Source organism: Mustela lutreola, chromosome 8 (assembly GCF_030435805.1).
Source record: "Mustela lutreola isolate mMusLut2 chromosome 8, mMusLut2.pri, whole genome shotgun sequence".
NCBI classification, from domain to species: Eukaryota; Metazoa; Chordata; class Mammalia; order Carnivora; family Mustelidae; genus Mustela; species Mustela lutreola.
The window spans coordinates 124978941-124998697 of record NC_081297.1 but is presented as its reverse complement, the minus strand read 5'-3'; the positions used below and the strand labels follow the sequence as shown (position 1 = coordinate 124998697).

At 39.7% G+C, this 19757-nt stretch overlaps 1 long non-coding RNA gene across 1 annotated transcript; it reads right to left on the bottom strand.

The window, feature by feature from the left end:
• Positions 1 to 1855: 1855 nt before the first annotated feature.
• LOC131839270 (uncharacterized) lies at positions 1856 to 18419 on the bottom strand. Its single transcript, XR_009356891.1, has 3 exons — positions 18368 to 18419; positions 16426 to 16489; positions 1856 to 2253 (listed from the first exon to the last, which is right to left on the bottom strand). It is a non-coding gene; the product is annotated as an uncharacterized LOC131839270 (long non-coding RNA).
• Between the last annotated feature and the right edge of the window lie 1338 nt (positions 18420 to 19757).

The window sequence follows — 19757 nt, the reverse complement described above, 5'->3', positions numbered from 1 at the left end:
AAAGTCTTTGTAAACAAATCAATGGAAAATGATTCTAAACCTCACTCCTCAAAACCTAATTTTTGTGACCAGTTTAATGTGTTACTACACCAATATACCATTTTATTATGCCAGTAGAGACCATTTTTTTTACATGGGTGGCAAGAATTATTACTATTAGCATTTTATTTTTTTTTAAGATTTTATTCATTTGACAGAGAGAGTGCACAAGCAAGGGGAGTGGCAGGCAGAGGGTGAGGGAGAAGCGGGCTCCCCACTGAGCAGGGAGCCCAACGTGGGGCTTGATCCCTGGACCCTGGGATCATGACCCAAGCCAAAAGGCAGAAGCTTAACAGACTGAGTCACCCAGGCCTCTATTATTAGCATTTTACATATGTGAAGATTGTGGAATCAAAGTGGACAAATGTCTTAGCCAAAATTTCACATCTACTATATAGCAAAACCTGAATTCTAACCAGGTCCTTCTAATTTCATGCCCTTTCCAATACACCGTATACCACACATACATGTGTGGTGAAGAGTCTGTTTTGTTTTGTTTTGTTTTGTTTTGTTTTGTTTTGTTTTAAAAAGATTTTTCCTTTATTTACTTGACAGAGAGAGCAGTCACAAGTAGGCAGAGAGGCAGGCAGAGAGAGAGGAGGAAGCAGGCTCCCTGCTGAGCAGAGAGCCCGATGTGGGGCTTGATCCCAGGACCCAGGGATGATGACCTGAGCTGAAGGCAGAGGCTTTAACCCACTGAGCCACCCAGGCACCCAAGAGTCTGTTGTTTTAATGACAGTCAAAACATTGGCAAATCATTCTGTTGCCACCTCCCACTTGATACTCCTGAGTTCCAGTACTCTCTTTCCTCTCTTCCTCTTTTTTTCTTTTTTCTCCTCTGGAACTGCTTTCCTTTCCTGGGCAAGATTTATCATTTGTATGTGGACAGGTATTAGCAACATTCTCTGCCTTCATCTAGATAAAGTGCAGACCTCTTGCGATCCTAGGAATACCTGAGATTATAGACTTTTGGGTGTCATTTTTCCAGCTATAAACTTTGGTGATTTTCAAACATTTACCAAAGTTGAAATAAATGGCACAAAGCACATCCATATAAAACTACCTAGCTTAAAACACTTCCTAATGACTTGTCCTATTTGGAAATCTTGAGATCTTCTGGGAACTAGAAGGAGACATTGCTGATGTCCAAGGAAGGTCAGGGGAACCAACAGTGAGTTCCATGAGAGTTCACAGAAGAGAAGAAAGGAGTGTAAGAGGCAGCAAGAGAAGAGTTAGTGCAGGAGGAGAGGGGTATGGAGTCCAGATGGGGAGCAACTTAAGAGGCTGGTTATTAAGGATCTGACTTAAACCCATAAGATCGTTAAATTCCTCTTCCAATGGCAAATTTAGATGAGCGTTTATGGTGTCCCTAAGCGACTAACCACGTGGCCACAGACAACTCACTGCAGGATCAACATCCCATATTACCATACAATGATACTTCGGAGCAGCTCAACAAAGCTTTAGCTTCACTCATATAAATGTCTAAAGCCAGGGGCCTGAAAAGTCAAGCACAGATCAGAATCACTATCACAGAGGACTACGCCTCCACTGTGTTTCTTTGCTCTCTGTAGGCTGGAAATGTGCCCCCACAGAGGATTAAGCACCTGTTACCCAGTGGTAACAAATCTATTTTCAGGAAGGACAGATATTTTCCTTTTTCTCTTTCCCCTATGGTGTTTACTTGTGTCAAGTTGTATACCCATTGTTAGGTTGCAAAATAGAGAGCCGAAGAGAACAAATGTACTATTTTTCTGTCATTCAGTTTGGTCTTTAGTTCTGGAAACTTCAAAACAAAAATCAAAGGAGTCAGACATTTTTGGTTCTTCCTGTTTTATGAATGTGGAAATTAAGCCATGGGGAAAAACAGATTCTTTTCAAGCATACTTGAAACAGTTACAGAAATAGATCATGAATTAAGTTACAAAGAAACGCCAATAAATTCCAAAAATCAACAGACTACAAACTATGTTCTCCACCATTTCACAGTAAAATTAGAAATTTTAACAAAACGATAGCTTCAGTAATTCCCATAAGCGTAGAAACTAAATAAAATAACTCGTAAGTGGTGCCTGGGTGGCTCAGTCGGTTAAGTGTCTGCCTTCGGCTCCGGCCATGGTCCTCGGGTGGGTGGGTGTCAGGCTCCCTGCTCAGCAGGGCATCTGCTTCTCCTTCTTCCTCTCCCTCTGCCCCTCTCCTGCTTGTGCTCTCTCTCTGTGTCAAATAAATAAAAAATAAAATCTTTTTTAAAATAAAAAATAACTCTTAAATTCTTGATTTAAAAAAAGTTACATCAATTCTATTGGTACAGCCATATGGAAAACAGTATGGAGATTCATTAAAAAATTAAAAGTAGATCTTTTAATTTGTTAATTAAAATTAATAAATAAATTAAAATTAATAAAAATTAAAAGTAGATCTTTTAATGATTCAGCAATCCCATTTCTGAGTATAGAGCCAAAGGAAATTAAATCAGTATCCAAAACCAATATCTGAACTCCCATGTTCATTGCAGAATTATACACAAAAGTCAAGATATGGAATCAACAAAAAAGTGTCCACCAGTAGATGAATGGATAAAAAAATATGAGCTTATATGTATATGTGCCTATATAATTCTGAATATACATCTATTTGGCTCTTAAGAAAATCAGACCTATTAGAATGATCACAACCCAAAACTCTGAAAACTCCAAATGCTGATAAAGACATTGAATTGAACAACAAGAGCTCTCATTCATTGCTAGTGGGAATAAACGATGGTAGAGCTATTTTGGGAGATAGTTTGGCAGTTTTTTACTAAACAAAATATACTCTTATCCTATGAACCAGCAATTGTCTTCCTTGGTGTTTACTCAAAGGCGTCAGAAACATGTTTACAAAAACCTGACACAAATGTTTATAGCAGCTTTGTTCATAATTGCCTAATTTGAAAACAACTACACTGTCCTTCAGAAAAGGAATGGATATTTATACCATCACACATGTAGACAGTGGAATACTATTCATCCCTGAAAAAAGAAATGAGCTATAAAACATGAAAAGACATGGGGGAAACTTAAATGTATATTACTAAGAGAAAGAAGCCAATCAGAAAAGACTACCCTGTATGTCCCAACTATATGACATTCTAGGAAAGGCAAAACTAGGGAGACAGTAAAAAGCTCAGTAGTTGCCATGAGACTAAGAGGAGAGTATGAATAGGGAGTCACAGAGGATTTTTAGGGCAGTAAAAATACTCTGTGTGATGTCATAATGGTGGATACATGTCATTATACATTCGTCCAAACCCAAAGAATGTTGAACAGCGAGCATGAACCCAAAAGTAAATTATAAACTTTGGGTGATTATGATGTGTCAATATAGGGTCATCAATTGCAGCAAATATTACATTATCCTCTGCTAGAGGATGTTGCCAATGAGGAAGTCTGTACACGTATGGGGCAGGGCATATATGGCAAATCTCTATACCTTTTCTTCAGTTTTGCTGTGAACCTTAAACTGCTCTAAAAATAATAGTCTTAGAGAGAGAGAGACAGACAGAGAGAGAGAAGAAAATCTTGTCATACACTACAACATGGATGAACACAGAGGGGATTACGCTAAGCAAAGTAAACCAGATACAGAAAGACAAATACTGCATAATCGCACTTAACATGTGAAATCTGAAAAAGTCAAACTCACAGAAGCAGAATTTATAACGATGGTTGCCAGGAGTTGGGGGTGGGGAAAATGGGGAAATGTTGGCCAAAGGCTACAAAGTTTGAGTTATGCAGGATGAGTAAGTTCTGGGTCTCTAATGTAGAGTATGGTGGCTATCATTAATAGCATGTTGCATCCTTGAAATCTGCTAAAAGAGTAGATCTTAAATGTTCTCACCTCACATAAAAAAAAAAATGGCAGCTATGTTAAGGATAGCTATGTAAATAAGCTTGACTGTGGAAATCAATTTGTAATGTATACGTATATCAGAAAATCACATGTACAGGCATAAATGTAAACAATTTTTATTCTTCAATTATATCTCAGTAAAGATGGGTACAAAAAGTCACACACTCCTGACCAATAGAGTATAGAAAGGGGGGATAAAAAAGCTTTATAGCAGAGAAATCCGGCAGACACCACCTGGGCTAAATGATTGATGTTAACATCACCAGAAATAAATCATATTGACATCATGTGCCCAGATATGATGTGAACAGAAGGGCTATCTGTGCTATCCTTCCCCCAAATTCTTATTTTTTTTTAAAGATTTTTATTTATTTGACAGATCAGAAGTAGTCAGAGAGGCAGGCAGAGAGAGAGAGAGAGGAGGAAGCAGGCTCCCTGCTGAGCAGAGAGCCCGATGCGGGGCTCGATCCCAGGCCCCTGAGACCATGACCTGAGCCGAAGGCAGAGGCTTTAACCCACTGAGCTACCCAGGCGCCCCCTTCCCCAAAATTCTTAATCCCAGTCTTTTCGTGAGGAAAAATCAGACGCACCCAAATTGAGAGACCTTTCACAAAATATCTGACAATTTCTTTTACAAAGTGTCAAAGTCATGAAACTGTCACAGACCCGAGAAGACCAAGGAGATCTGACAACTAAAGGAAAGGACAAAGAAAGGAATAGAAGAGAGGAGGAAAGAAGCAGAAGAGGAAGATGGCAAAGGACCTGCCCATGTCAGGTAGATATGAAGACTTCTGGACCTGAATCCTTATTACCCATTTCACGTTTGCTGTTTTCTGAGCGTGCAGTAGGAGTCTCACGTAGCTTTTCTTCCCCGTCCTCCCCCATTCCCCAAAAGACTTAGGGACAGAATCTGTTAAAGGAAATACAGGCCTCTATCTCTGTAACTGTAAATCCTAAAACTATACTTGGAATGTGCAGCCATGAATATTCCCTCTTTCTGTATAACTCCTGATAAAGGGATTATGCTGTAAATAATATTACCTGAATCATGTATGCTAATTAATTTTTCTCTACTAAGTTATGAATTCTAATGATTCCTTAAGTTCTCTAATATTTTGTTTTGCTCTCAGGTTACTTATTGCTTATTGTAAAAATTCTGGGAGAGTTTGTAAAAACCCAAGTGATAAATCTTTTAAAAGAGCCAAAGAGGGGCACCTGGGTGTCTCAGTGGGTTAAAGCTTCTGCCTTCAACTACTGGGTATTTACCCCAAAAATACAGACGTAGTGAAAAGAAGGGCCATCTGTACCCCAATGTTTATAGCAGCAATGGCCACGGTCGCCAAACTGTGGAAAAAACCAAGATGCCCTTCAACGGACAAATGGATAAGGAAGATATGGTCCATATACACTATGGTGTATAGTATTTTGCCTCCATCAGAAAGGATGAATACCCAACTTTTGTAGCTACATGGATGGGACTGGAAGAGATTATGCTGAGCGAAATAAGTCAAGCAGAGAGAGTCAATTATCATATGGTTTCACTTATTTGTGGAGCATAACAAATATCATGGAGGACATAGGGAGATGGAGAGGAGAAGGGAGCTGAGGGAAATTGGAAGGGGAGGTGAACCATGAGAGACTATGGACTCTGAAAAACAATCTGAGGGTTTTTGAAGGGGCAGGAGGTGGGAGGTTGGGGGAGTCATGTGGAGGTTATTAAGAAGGGCACATACTGCATGGAGCACTGGCTGTGGTACAAAAACAATGAATTCGGTTATGCTGAAAAGAAATTAAAAAAAAAAAAAAAAAAAGCTCTGCCTTTGGCTCAGGTCATGATCCCAGGGTCCTGGGATCGAGCCCTGCATTGGGCTCTCTGCTCAGCGGGGAGCCTGCTTCCTCCTCTCTTTCAGCCTGTCTCTCTGCCTACTTGTGATCTCTGTCTGTCAAATAAATAAATAATATCTTAAAAATAAAATAAAATAAAATATAAATAAGCACGTCTTTAAAAGAGCCACATGCATTATTATGCAAATTATCACAATCTGACATAATATCCCAACAATATTTTTGGATGTTTAAAGTATTATAACACTTTAGTGATTGATAGTACTAGAATTACTGCTATTTATTAATAATTTGACAAGTTTTTATTGAACATTTGCTGTGTTATGATCAGCTAGGGCTAACATTCTGAAAAGATAGCGTCTGTCTTCACAGAGCCTGGAGTCTAGAGGAGACACACATAAACAAGGAAATAAAAAATAAGTAATAATTACGATACAATGCAATTACAATTACAATGAAGGAGGCATGCTTTGAAAAGAAAAACTAGTCAGGGGGATAGGGGAGAGGAGTTGATTTCAACTGAGTTTCCAGAGAGCCTCTTTAAGGAGGCGAATTCCCCTATTTTTATTCAAAAAGCTTGCAGTAGTTGTAAAACTGTACTAGATACACTTAAAAGATGGATAAGAAGCCAGTAAAGAATTTAAGATATTAGGACACCTAAAGATATTAGAGCATGCTAAAATAAGCTCTCAGTTCCATGGTATTCACAATAAAAAGAGAAAATCATTTGTAGTGTTTAGTTCCCATCTCAGAAAATACACTGAGTCATCTAAAAAGGCTAACATTTCTCCAATGCTGGTTTCAAGCAGGAATTTATCATGTGATTCTTTATATAAGGAATGTTAGATCAATTAATCCCATGATTTTTCTGTTATTTTGTGTAAGATACCAAAATGTTCAAATGTACCTCCCTAGTATTAACCCAACAGAAAGCAGAAGATAGTACAATCTAGGTCTTACTTTCTGGTGGGGTAACTAAATGCACTGACCTACAGAAGCCAGAAATGAATGCCCTTGAGTTTGTCAAGTACTAGCTAACAACGGAACCTCAGTCTACAGAATGGGAAAACTTAATAGCTAAGTTCCCTGCTGAGTATCTACTGGGCTCACATTATGTACTGTTGATTGAAGAGAAATCCATACACTTTGGATAGCAGACGTAAGGGATTAACTCAACGTTTCGTAACCAACCTTCTATTTTTGTTCAAGGAAAGTGACATAGAAGCAAGCTATGCTGGCAGCCGGGAAAAGGGTCAAGATGTGGCTCAAGGAACAATACTGAAACCACACATTTGAAGCTGGTTAAGCACATAGCCAAGCGTTTGGCTGAGACGACAGATTTTGACATCCTAAAGCACCAAGAAATTATTTTGACCTTACCTCCCCCCAAAAAATCCCTAAGTATTTCCATTACCAATTGCCCACATTAAACAAACAAACAAACAAACAAACAAATAAATAAATATGTGGAACTTCCTGAGTGTTTGTTTCCAAGCAGAACTTCATCATTGTCATGGTTCTGCCAGGATGATTGATCAGTGAATGTACCAAGCACTTGAACAAACTAAGCTTTTATCTGGACTTATTTAATAAAGCCCATTTAAAAATTAGACAATGACTACTAAATATAATGATTTTTGTTTCCCCATAATTGATCCCAGGCTGTTCTTTCTGAAAACAATCCACCAAAACATTAATAAAGCAGATACGACCATTAGCCCTGAAGAGGTGCTTCCCTTCCATCATCCCATTTGCACTGATAAGTGGACGTACATCCAAGCCATCCACCAGCTATACAGGAAGCACAGAATTTTGAACAAATAGTGGATATTAATATGGAAGCATTAGAACTGTTTTTCAGGGAGACTGTGTCGGATTTAATAGGGAAAAGAAATCATCCATTAAAAGTGCTGATAGATTCTCGAACAGCATGGAGGTTCCTCAAAATGTTGAAAATAGAACTACCCTATGACCCAGCAATTGCACTACTGGGTATTTACCCTAAAGATACAAACGTAGTGATCCGAAGGGGCACGTGCACCCAAATGTTTATAGCAGCAATGTCTACAATAGTCAAACTATGGAAAGAACCTAGATGTCCATCAACAGATGAATGGATCAAGAAGATGTGGTATATATACACAATGGAATACTATGCAGCCATCAAAAGAAATGAAATCTTGCCATTTGCAACGATGTGGATGGAACTAGAGGGTATCATGCTTAGCGAAATAAGTCAATCAGAGAAAGACAACTATCATATGATCTCCCTGATATGAGGAAGTAGAGATGCAGCATGGGGGGCTAAGGGGCTAGGAGAAGAATAAATGAAACAAGATGGGATTGGGAGGGAGACAAATCATAAGTGACTCTTAATCTCACAAAACAAACTGAGGGTTGCTGGGGGGAGGGGATTTGGGAGAAGGAGGGTGGGGTTATAGACATTGGGGAGGGTATGTGCTATGGTGAGTGCTGTGAAGGGTGTAAACCTGGCGATTCACATACCTGTACCCCTGGGGATAAAAATATATTATATGTTTATAAATTAAAAAAAAATTTTTTTTAAAGTGATGATAGATTCTTTACATCTTTTCTCCCCAGACAATGAGATGTGAATCCTGGGACGCTTGGAGCACCAGTCAGCTACAGGTAGGAGATGGACTGAAATAAGCTTCTCACTGCCCATGGAAGCCCTCCCTTTGACCAGAAGTAGAAGGGAGGGGAAAAGACAAAATGGTTTTAGACTGTGGTCTACTTCACCAAATTCATTTTGACCCACATAGATTTCCTAATGGTCAACGATTTAAGAACATCAGATATGCAGAAAGAAAAGGAAACACTCCTTCCTTGTGACCTTGAGAGGTTTGTTCTGCTCTTCAGTGGTAGCTCTGGACTATCTTCTCTTGGGAGCGGAGAATTGATTTTCCATTTTTGTGGTCTCTACTCAAATCATCTAGCACTATGAACACATCATGTGTTCAGAAAATATTTTGGCCAACATGACTGGTTTTTTTTGTTGTTGTTTTTGGTTTTTTTTTTTTTTTTTAGAATTAGCAGATAATGTGACTGGTTCTTTTGATTTCATTTTATATATAGTACCTAATAGGGTGCTTGGCAGTGGGCACTCAAAAATATGGTCAAATGAATGCATATAAGACCAGTGAATTACAACCAGTCTTCTTTCTGGTCTCCAATTTTATACACTAAAAAGTCTAAGAAGGTCAAAGATTCCTTTCAGTTCATTTTTCTGTGGATAATTCTATAAGTTATATGTTTTTACTCTAAAGTTTTGTTATGGGGCACCAGGGTGGCTCAGTCCGTTAAGCATCTGTCTTTGGCTCAGGTCATTATCCCAGGGTCCTAGGATGGAGCTCCACAAGGGGTTCCCTCCTCCCAGGGGAGTCTGCTTCTCTCTTTGCATGCTGCTCCCCCCTGCTTGTGCTCTCTCTCTCTCTCTTAAATAAATAAATAAAATCTTTTTTAAAAAATAAAAATCAAGTTTTGTTATAAGTCCTAAGTACCTGACATTTTAAGGATACTCCTACAATCTCTTCTCTTAACTGTACTTTTTTCCTAAGTACTCTCATCTAGCTCACTCCGTTAAATATTATCTAAAGGCAAAATAAAATAGCTCCCAAATGTTTAACTTTGGTGTCATGTACCCAGCTGTCTACTTGAAAACTCCACTCAGAGTTCAACAGGCGACTCAGTTTTTCCAAATCCAGACATCTGATTCTTCTTCTTACGCCAGTCCCGTCCTCCCCAAACTTCTCCAATTCTGCAGATGGTACCACCACCCCCAAAACCCGAAGGCCATAGGTAGGAGTCATCCTGATTCCTCTCTTTCCCTTATATCTTCCATCCAACCCATCAGTGAATTCTGTTGATTCTCTTGCCACATCTAACCCAATCACATCTCTCTCCATCCTAACCACTTCTACCCTCATCTACATGACTATCATATCTTCCCCAGACTCTAGAAAATTGCTCCATCTTCTTATTCAGATGTCATCTTAAATGTCACGTCTCAAGAGAGGCCTTCCCTGAACACTTGATCTAAAGCTTCCTCAGACTCTATCACAACACCTGGTTTCATTTTTTTCCTCAGCATTTATCACCATCAGTTAATTTTCTTGTTTGTTGTCTGTTTACTACTTCTTACTCATTTCTTTTCCTTTCTGTCTCTCCCCACTAATATGCATATCCATAAGAGCAGGGACCTTTGCTGTCTTGTTTGCTGCTGTGCTTCCAATGTCTAGAAGAAAATCTGATGCATCATCAGTGCTTAATAAATAGTCCTTTTTCTTTTCTTTTAAGTAGGCTCCATGCCCAACGTGGGGCTCGAACTCATGACCCTGACATTAAGAGTCACACATTCTACCCACGGAGCCCACCAGGTGTCCCTAAATAGTTCCTAAATGAAGAAGTCAGTGAATCAATTAGCCAATAAGACACAACCGTACATGAAGAATAAGCCAAATGCGAAACAACACAGGTTCTTACATAAAATAACCTACTCACCAAGACCAATTTGAATGAGCCAATTTCCTTCAACAGTGCTAAACCTAACTTTTTAAACTAATAATTATTGAAGGTTTACTTCCTCCCAGGAACTGTGGCCATTCTTTACACGTATCATCTTATTTAACTTTTTTCAATCCTTGCACAGTCTTCTTTTTTTTAATTTAAGATTTTATTTGTTTATTTGACAGAGATTACAAGAAGGCAGAGAGGCAGGCGTGGGTGTGTGTGTGGGGGGGGGGGGAGCAGGCTCCCCGCCTAGCAGAGAGCCCGATGTGGGACACCATCCCAGAATCCTGAGATCATGACCCAAGCCGAAGGCAGAGCCTTAACACTGAGGCACCCAGGCGCCCCAATCCTTGCAGTCTTAAGAAGTAGGTACAACCAGCTAAGTGGCAAAGCTAGGATTCAAATAACAGTCAGTCTGATACCAAAGTTTAAGTACTAATTACTGCCCTAGTGATACTATGCTCCCTTCAGATTGGCCAGGTTCCCTGGAAATACTCACCCAACGGAGGCAGCTTAGCTTCCATTTAGAGCTCATAGATCATTCCTAGAAGGTTGCAGTTCACTTAGACAACACATGGAGCTCAAGATTTGGCTTCCCAAAAGCATTCTTCCCCCAAGGACCAACCTTCAAGGATTACATTATCCAAAACAGCATTTACCAGAGTCAGTTCATTATCAAATGTGCGACCTTCTCCTGAATGTACAGCAGTGATCATTGCATGCTTTCTAAGACACAGTTGTCCAAAGAGAAACATTCTTTTGCCGTACAAAAGGATTGTGTTCTCATAAAAGGCAAGTGAGCTAGTGGGTAGTCTATCTCTTTGAAAAAAAAAACAACAACAACATGAGCTCTTTCACAGAATGTGCGGTCTTATCCCATTACAGAATTCTGGATGTGGAAAGGAACTAAGACATGGTTCTGATTTCAAAAAGTAGAACAGGGGGCCCAGGAGGAACAAGTGATTTGGGGTTGCAGGGCTAGTAGCTGATGGAATGAAATTACATCACTGAACAGATTTAATTCTCAATATGAAACTGAGCAATGGCCTTGTCAGTCATTTTGGCTGAGTGAATGCCCATTATTTCAAACTTTCAAAATGTGGCCAAGTTTATGATATTGATGTGCATGTATTTTGTTCTAGACTTCATATCTTAACTTATTTGAAACTTCTCAGGTACCAGTCTCTGGTGTTATAAGCAACAGAGATCATTTCACCTTACTACCTCTGATGGGGGAAAACAAACAAAAACAAAGAAACTACTATATATTCTTGATAAATGATTTCTTCCAAAACTGATTGTTCATAGATACAATGGGTAAGAGGTGTTTGTAAGTGGCTCCAGTTTCAACAGGGAGGCTATCTTGAAAAATCTCTTCCATGACACATGCTTTCTTTTTTTTTCCCCTCTATGGTTACTTTCTGAATTAACTTCTTCCCCAGTTCAAAGGGTGCCCCAGTTGTTCCAGCTGATCTAAACTGAATTTAGCCCTTTACTATCAACTTTGATGTGTCTCACCCAGTAATCCCAACCCTTGAGGCCTCTGGTTATCAAATTTTAATGGGTATCAGAATCACCAGGAAGGCTGCTGATGGGGTTGGGGGGGGGGGCAGGGGAAGCACTGGGCCCTGCTGCCTGGATTTCTGATTCAGAGGGGAATCAGGCTGGGGCTTGGGAATTTGCATTTCTAGTAACTTCCAGGTGAGGTTTCCAGGTGAGACCCTTGTTAAATTATTCCAATAAACATTTATACATGAATATTAACTGGAATTGCAATTACTTGAGAGGCACCTGGGTGGCTCAGTCCAGTTAAGCATCTGCCTTTGGCTCAGGTCATGATCTCAGGGTCCTGGGACAAGCCTGCTTCTCCCTCCCCCTTGGCTCCTCCCCCTGCTGTGTGCACGCTCGTTCTCAAATAAATAAATAAAATCTCCCCCAAAATTGATCTAGGTGGATTTTTACATTCCTGGATTAAACCTAGAACACAGATCCATATCTTCCACAAAAACAAATATGCAAAACCTTGTTGAACTCCTTCATTTAGCAACAGAAAATGGGAGCTGTTGTCAGGGGCTCTGTGAAAATCAGTTATCAACTGCTGATTAGTGCTCTGAAGAATGATGATGATGAGTGTTATTGCTGCAGGTTAGATCCTATTAAACACTTTCCACTTCATAATTCTTCATCAGACCAAACACAGAAGAATTTTCACTCCTGTGCAGGCCAGACCTGGTTCTGTTGCTTAGCAATGGGCTTCACGTACCATCACAGCATTGTGTTTTCCTCTTCAAAAAGGGACAGCATGCCACAGGTACTTCTAACCTCTACCAGGGCGCTCCCACAAAGAAGGATTAATAATCATTTTGTATTTAACCCAGCAGCCTAAAAATTCTCAAGTTGAGAAGCTTCCTTTTAGAATGTTTAAATGCACTTTGCTCTTTCTTCAAAGTGAAGCTCTCTGATTCACAATCACTGAAGTAACTTCTGGAGAGATTTATCTTTCCGACAAAGAGCAGTCCGCTAATACACATTGTAGAGGGCCTTGCCCATGTTCATCTGTGAGCTGAGCAAGTGGGAGATTCAAAAGACACATAAAAGGATATCTGTGGACACATTCTGGAAAGGAGCAGGTCTGCATATTACGAAGAAGGTGTTTCCTTCATGAAATTCATGATGCACAAGAAAGAGATGATTAGCTTGGAAGAAACAGTAGTGAACTATATAAAACTACGCAATTAGCTACTAAATTATGAGACACTCCAGCAGAAGCCTTTTAAGGACTCAGAGAAGAGTAGAGACTAATAGGAAGAGCTCGCATTTATGGAGTGCTTCCTATATGCTGGGCACTTCAAAAGCATTATCTCTTTTAACGATTACAACCTCCTGTGAAGTCAGAACGATTATTATCCTCATTTTCAGATGAGGACACTAAGGTTAATTTGCTCTGAGTAAACAAACCCAGGTCTCGGTTAAGTAGAGGAGAGCTTGGTGGAGTGTGGCTAGATAGGAGCTCACCCATCATGCAGGCCTTTTCCCTAGCTTCTCTCTGCGTGTTTCATAAATGCAGGACTCAATTCCTATGTCCTCAGGGAAAAGACCTGAGCTCTAATCTATGCCTGTAAACCACTGTAAATACCTATCCTTGCAGCCAAAATAAAGTCTTCTGGGACAACAGTAATAGAAGACGGATATCTTTTTACAGTGTCTTTGAACAATCAGTTCCATAGAGTGATGCATAATTTGCATAGAAGTAAGTACGTTGACCTATATATGCACACCTCATGTTTTTGTAACAGCAGAATCCCATCAGCCTTCCAGATTTGAATTGTTCAACATCTCTGTCCAAACAACGTTTCTCTTTGATCCCATCAACAACTCCCCGGACCTATTCTGATGAACTTTTTCCAACTTAACTGTTCCTTGAATTTTATCTCCAGATATGTCTTAAAGTGCCCGAACTCTCCAAATAATGGTGTACCCTTCCACCCCCAACACTCTGCCCCTATTTCCCATAAACACTTAGAAAAACACAGAAGATAAGTAGTCATGTTTTGCAGAAGGCTTTGGAAATGAAAATGCCTGGGTGGCTCAGTGGATTAAGCCTCTGCCTTCGGCTCAGGTCATGATCCCAGAGTCCTGGGATCGATGCCACACTGGGCTCTCTGCTCAGCGGGGAGCCTGCTTCCTCCTCTCTCTCTGCCTGCTTGTGATCTCTGTCTGTCAAATTAAAAAAAAAAAAAAAAAATCTTAAAAAAAAAAAAAAAATGGCTGCATCCCCTCTTGGCCAGACAGGTTGAGGGAGCTTCTCAGGGCAAACCTAAACTCCAGGCCCACTGCTTTGTCAATTAGCTTAAAATATCTCTGAAAATTCTGTAGAAAGTAGAGATACAAGAGCATAAATGGTTAATATTTAAGCTACTACTGAGCCCTGCGTTGGAAATAAAGAATCTTGATTCCAGAACTGTTGCTGTCCAAGTTCTGAGGCTTTCAGAGTCTATAAAACGCAAGGGACAAGAATGAAGAAATCTGACAGTGTCCAGTGCTGTCTGGGATACACTGAAATTAAAAATCTCATACGCACCCCATGGATTTCTTCTACACAACAAGGAAATCATCAACAGAGTGAAAAGGCAGTCTGTGGAATGCGAGAAAATATTTACAAACTATGTATTTTACAAAGGGTGAAATATCCAGAATATGTAAGGAACTCCTAAAACTCAACAACAAAATAAACAAATAGCTGAATTTAGAAAGGGGCAAAGGACAGGATGCTTGGGTGGCTCAGTGGGTTAAGTCTCTGCCTTTGGCTCAGGTCATGATTCCAGGGTCCTGGGATGGAGGCCTGCATCGGGCTCCCTGCTCAACGGGGAGCCTGTTTGTCCCCTGCCTGCCACTCTTCCTACGTGTGCTCTCTCTCTCCCTCTGACAAGTAAATAAATAAAATCTTTTTAAAAATGGGAAAAAGACTTGAACAGACAAACTGCAAACTGCAAAGACAATATACAAATGGCCAACAAGCATATGAAAAAATGCTCGAGGTCACAAAACCAAATGAGATATCATAGCCCACACCAATTAGGATGGCAGACATCAAAAAAATAGAAAGCAACAAGTGCTGGCAAGGATGCAGAGAAATTGTCACCCCTGTGCACTGTTGGTGAGAATGTAAAATGGTTCAGCTGCTGTGGAAAACAGTAGGGAGGTTCTTCAAAAAATTAAGAATAAAATCACCCTATGTTCCAGCAATCCCACTTTGGGGTATATATCCAAAAGAACTGAAATCAGAATCTTGAAGAGATATGTTCACATCTATGTTCATCAAGCTTTATTCACAATAGGAGAGAGGCGGAAGAAACCCAAATGTCCAACAATGGATGAATAGATAACCAAAGGTGGTATTTACCTACAATGTCATATTATTCAGCCTTTAAAAAGAAAGAAATTCTGTCAAATACTGCAACAAGATGAACTGTGAAGACATTATGCTAAGTGAAATAAGCCAGTTACAGAGGGACTCCACTTAAGTAAGGTATGGACTGGCCAAATGCATAGAAACAGAAAACAGAATATGGTTACCGGGAGGGGGACATGGGGAGCTGTTCAATGCATATAGAATTTCAGTTTTGCCAGATGAAAAGATGTTAGAGATCTGTTGTACAACATTGTACATAGAGTTAACGTTACTGTGCTGTACATTTAAAGAAGGTTACAGTTTTGTGTTACACATTTTTTACAGTAGTCATTTTTAAAAACATGAACCATGCAAGGAAAATGGATGTTAGATTTCGTTAAAATTTAAAATCCTTTAACGAGGGACAAGGATTTTCATTACATTAAAGTTGACATTAAAAAAAAAAAGAACACCTGGCGATTCACAGACCTGTACCCCTGGGGCTAAAAATACATTTTATGTTTATAAAGAAATAAAAATACATTTAAAGAATGGAAGAAGAAGAACAGGTGAAACTAACTATGGTAAAAGAAGTAATTCATGGAAACCCCATACTAACAGTGCCTGGCACACAGCAAGGTCCAGTAAACAATGACTGTGCTAGTTTGTGTTGTTCCTGCTCGCATTAGCAGTTTATGTTCAAGCAACGAAACAATGTCCTAGATTAAAACAACACTCTCTTGAAATGACAAAACTGTAGTCTAAGTTTCTTTATAATGGTGTTTGAGGGGTGCCTGGGTGGCTCAGTTAAGGGTCTGCTTTCCGTTCAGGTCCTGTTCTCAGGGTGCTGGGTTCGACCCCACGCATCAGGTTCCCCGCCCAGCATGGAGTCCGCTTTTCCCTCTCCTCTCCCTCTGCCTCTGCCCCGCTCTGCCCTTGCTCAAGCTGTCTTTCAAATAAATAAATAAATACGATTTATAAGATGGTGTTTGAAAACTCCATTTCTAGGCATCTAAACTAGGGAAGACTCTTTCAAGTGCAAATGAGATATATATGTGAAAGTTTATTACATCACTGATACTGTCCCTCCCGGAAGAGTGGGAGACCGACCATTCTAGGTGTGCATAAATCTGAAATATGTATGCTTACCTGAAGATGGCAAATTCGAAAAGAATACTATGATGTGCATTTTGAAAATACATGGAAAAGTTATTGATATATGTACTTACCTATGCAGGAAGCATTCCAAAATATGCATGGTGATACCCAGCAATCTTGGGGTGGATATTACTTCTAACAGATAAGGATAGATAAGAAAAAAAATAAAGGAATGAAAAATAGAACTTAAGCTGTAACTATTGCATTTTATTCCCTAAATTAAAACAAAAGCTTAAAACAAAGCTTACTCTATTACACTTGGGTTGTGGATACACAGAAGTCTGTTACAGTATTTTCTGTGTTTTGTGTATATTTAATGTGTTTCATAGTTTACAACATTAGAGTGCTAATATTAATTTCCACATGCATTTATAGAATGAGGCTAAATTTCATTTTCCATAATTGCTAATGAAGTGTGAAATGGCTGCTCATAAAAATGAGGAAACAATGTGAAACAAGACGGAGGATCACAGGGGAAGAGAGGAAAAAATGAAACAAGACGAAACCAGAGAGGGAGACAAACCATAAGAGATTCTTAGTCTTAGGAAACAGACTGACAGTTGCTGGAAGGGAGTGGGGTGGGGAATGGGGTAACTGATGATGAACATTAAGGAGGGCACGTGATGTAATGATATTGTAATGAGCAACGGATAGTATAAATGACTGATGAACCACAGACCTGTACCCCTGAAACAAATAATACATTATATGTTACTTTTTTTAATTTTTTAAAAAGAAAAAGAAATTAATACCAAAAAGGTATAGTCATGTGACAATACACCTGAGAAATCGAATTTATTTATCAGATCTGCAGAAGCGTAGATCTCAATCTGTCTTATCTCAGGCCACCATAAGTGACTGCTTTCGATTCAGGTCATGTTCTCAGGTCCTGGGTTCGCCCGCATCCGGGGGACCCTGCCCAGCAGGGAGTCTGCTTGTCTTGACTTGGGTGCCTTGAACAACAAACGTCCAGATAGATTAGTTTCTCACATATCCAGAGGTTGAGAAGTCCAAGGTCAAGGTGCAGGCCAACTTGATTCCTAGTAAGAGCCTTCTTCCTGGTCACCTCTTTACTGTGTCCTCACGTGACAGAAACAGAGTTCTAGTGTCTCTTCAGTCTTCTTGTAAGGACACTAATCCCATTATGAAGGCCAATGTTCAAGACCTAAGTAAATTTCAATTATCTCCTAATTGGCCCCATCTCCAAATGTCACCACTATGGAGGTGAGGGCTTCAACATACAAATTTGGGGATGGATGGCAGGGGAATGGACACAAACATTAGTCCATAATGTCATTCCAAACATAACACTCCACCTGTGAACATTATCACAAAGTGAGCCGGCAGGGTGTGGGCTCTGGGGGTTACCAACCATGCTCAGAGTCTCATGTCTGGGTGAGGCAGAGAGAGGAAGGCCAACAGTGGCAGAACTGTATGTTTTTTTCCCCCTGGTAACACATTTCTAAAATCTCTTCCACACCTGAGTGCCAATGGATTTTAACACTACACTTATTGATTCACCTCATAATTCTCATCGGCTTGTCATTGATTGCTCTCATGTCTAGACGATGGAGAATTCTAGAATTTGGCTTTCAATTACAGAATTCACAATCAATTACACAGCCCTTCAATGGTCCACATATCCTTCATGCAATATTTTAATTATTGAAAAATCCTGTAAAGCGAAGAAAAAGTGATTTGATACACACATTTCCTGTGGTTTAAAAAAAAAAAAAAAAAAAGCCTGCCATAAGCATAAATTGTTAGCATTAAATTTAGATAAATTGGGGCACCTGGGTGGCTCAGTGGTTAAAGCTTCTGCCTTCAGCTCAGGTCATGATCTCAGGGTCCTGGGATGGAGCCCCACATCAGGCTCTCTGCTCAGCAGGGAGCCTGCCTCCTCCTCCTCTCTCTCTGCCTACCTCTCTGCCTACTTGTGATCTGTCAAATAAATAAAAAAAATTTTAGATAAATGAGTGTAAAAATCAATTTAATAGAATTGTCAATACTTACAAATCTAAATACCTGTTTCCACATGAAGGTTGTTATGTTAACATAACCAGGTTATGTTAAGGTTATGTTAACATAACCAGGTAGTGGTTTATTGATGGACCAAAGGGTGCAAAATTTTTCATTATCTTGGAGATGATGTTGCTCGTAACTGTGCGGATGGGCATCATTAACTGCATTAAAAAAGGATACCTGGTCATTTATTTAAGTCTCCATAAAAGGCAACTCTTAATTTTTGTCCCTAAACAAAGATTCTTTTTTAAAATTTTTTTTTTTTTTAATTTTTTATTTTTTATAAACATATATTTTTTATATACATATATTTTTATCCCCAGGTCTGTGAATCACCAGGTTTACACACTTCACAGCACTCACCAAATCACCTACCCTCCCCAATGTCCATAATCCCACCCTCTTCTCCCCAACCCCCTCCCCCCGGCAACCCTCAGTTTGTTTTGTGAGATTAAGAGTCACTTATGGTTTGTCTCCCTCCCAATCCCATCTTGTTTCATTTATTCTTCTACCCACTTAAGCCTCCATGTTGCATCACCACTTCCTCATATCAGGGAGATCATATGATAGTTGTCTTTCTCTGCTTGACTTATTTCGCTAAGCATGATACGCTCTAGTTCCATCCATGTTGTTGCAAATGGCAAGATTTCATTTCTTTTGATGGCTGCATAGTATTCCATTGTGTATATATACCACATCTTCTTGATCCATTCATCTGTTGATGGACATCTAGGTTCTTTCCATAGTTTGGCTATTGTGGACATTGCTGCTATAAACATTCGGGTGCATGTGTCCCTTTGGATCACTACATTTGTATCTTTAGGGTAAATACCCAATAGTGCAATTGCTGGGTCATAGGGCAGTTCTATTTTCAACATTTTGAGGAACCTCCATGCTGTTTTCCAGAGTGGCTGCACCAGCTTGCATTCCCACCAACAGTGTAGGAGGGTTCCCCTTTCTCCGCATCCTCGCCAGCATCTGTCATTTCCTGACTTGTTGATTTTAGCCATTCTGACTGGTGTGAGGTGATATCTCATTGTGGTTTTGATTTGTATTTCCCTGATGCCGAGTGATATGGAGCACTTTTTCATGTGTCTGTTCGCCATCTGGATGTCTTCTTTGCAGAAATGTCTGTTCATGTCTTCTGCCCATTTCTTGATTGGATTATTTGTTCTTTGGGTGTTGAGTTTGCTAAGTTCTTTATAGATTCTGGACACTAGTCCTTTATCTGATATGTCGTTCGCAAATATCTTCTCCCATTCTGTCAGTTGTCTTTTGATTTTGTTAACTGTTTCCTTTGCTGTGCAAAAGCTTTTGATCTTGATGAAATCCCAGTAGTTCATTTTTTCCCTTGCTTCCCTTGCCTTTTGCGTTGTTCCTA